General features: G+C 58.2%; 1 protein-coding gene across 1 annotated transcript in view; it reads left to right on the top strand.

Annotated features, from left to right (window-relative positions):
• The window catches only part of BCL9L (BCL9 like), a 35332-nt gene that overhangs the window by 10738 nt on the left and 23026 nt on the right, over window positions 1-1568 (top strand). The window contains exon 2 of the mRNA XM_014589257.2: window positions 148-201. The gene's annotated coding sequence lies outside the window, so the exon portion shown is untranslated. The remainder of the gene's footprint in view (window positions 1-147; window positions 202-1568) is intronic.

Raw genomic sequence — 1568 nt, 5'->3', positions numbered from 1 at the left:
GCTGTGTGTGTGTGTGTGTGTGTGTGTGTGTGTGTGTGTGTGAGTTTATGTGGTGTGTGTTGGGGGTGGGGCTGGCATTATGAGAGGAGCAGGGGCATACAGTGCTGCGGGGTAGGGGGGCTTCTAGCTGTGACCCTCTCTCCACAGGGAGCCCCCATCCCAGACCACGCCCTTGAGCCTGAGCAACACACATTGGCAGAGGTGAGAGTCTGTGTGCTTCTGTGTGTCCGTCTAGCCCCCTCATCCCTGTCCGCAGCAGCCGGCCCGGCTGGCCGCATCTCCCTGGCTTGGCCTCCTGCTTGGCTTCTTGTCTTTTGGGCTACCCCCACTCCTGGCTTGCTGCCCCCACTTCTCCTTTCATCCCCTTCCCTCCAGAGGAGGGAGGTGCCTCTGGTTCCTGGTGGGCAAACAGCCATTGGACTACCTAGAACCTGGGAGGGGGCAGAGGCGGTGCCGGGCCAGAAAGGGTTAAAGCTGGACTTCAGTGAAAGTCTCAGCCCCTTCTCAGCGGGATCAGCCCCGGGGTGGGGGTGGGAGGTCCAGTCTCATCAGCTGGAGGACAAGGTACGATTTCCTGGTCACAGCGTCCCAAGTACTGGCTCTCCTTTGCTGGCTCTGGCCCATTCTGGCTGAGTCAAAGCCAGGGTGGCGACCAGCCACTGCAGTGTGGTTCCTGCCCTGGCCCCCAGGCGCAGCGCAGTGCAAGCAGGCACGCACACGCGTGTAGACACACACACACACACACACACACACACACACACAGCCGCGCTCCCTCCTGCCAGTCTCCTCCTTCCTTACTTAGCAACAACTCCCTGAATTCACAACAAACACTCCTGTGGGCTCCTGGTCTGACTAGGGAAATCTAGAGGAAGCCAGGGACAGGGGACAGGAGGGCGTGGGCACTTCAAGTCTGTGCACAGGAGGGTGGGGTTCTACTCACACAACTAATCCCCCCACCCTCCCTGCTGGAGGCCACGACCCCTCAGGGGCAGAGGGGAAATGGCCCTGCTTCCAACTCTGGCAATGAAGAGTGGGGAGCAGTGGACAGGTGTGGCTGAACAGGTGGGTGGGGGCAGAGCTTGGGCTCCACCCCTCTAGTGAGTCCCCATGACCTTTGACCCCCACCTGGGGCATAGGAGGGGCAGCAGACTCCTCACTAGCCTAGGGTATCTCTCAGCAGGGGCCCTGTGTTGTTGTCCTGGTAGCACCCCATCTCTGCCAGGACCAGGATGTGTGAGGATGTAACGGGCTGGGGTGGGCCTGAACTTTGGTCTCTTTGCAGGCACCTGGCTGAGTGGGTGGGGAGTTCTCTCCTTTGATCAAGTCCCTGGGCTGGACCTGGAACCCAGCAAGCCTGGAGGGAGGGTGTGGGAATGAGTGAGGAAGGGCTGGTATCCCTGTGAATCTGTATTGTGACATGGTTTGGAACCCAGCTGCAAGTATCTGGGTTCAAATCCTGGTTCTTCTCATTACAGCCATGTGCCTTAGGCAAGCTACTTTTTTTTTTTTTTTTTTTTTTTTTGGGGTTTTTGCTTTAGGGGGCATGCTTTTCCCAGAAAGAGAGAAAT

The sequence above is a fragment of the Tupaia chinensis genome, unplaced genomic scaffold (assembly GCF_000334495.1).
Source record: "Tupaia chinensis unplaced genomic scaffold, TupChi_1.0 Scaffold000348_1, whole genome shotgun sequence".
In the NCBI taxonomy this organism is placed as follows: Eukaryota; Metazoa; Chordata; class Mammalia; order Scandentia; family Tupaiidae; genus Tupaia; species Tupaia belangeri.
This window is presented reverse-complemented; position numbering and strand designations above follow the sequence as displayed.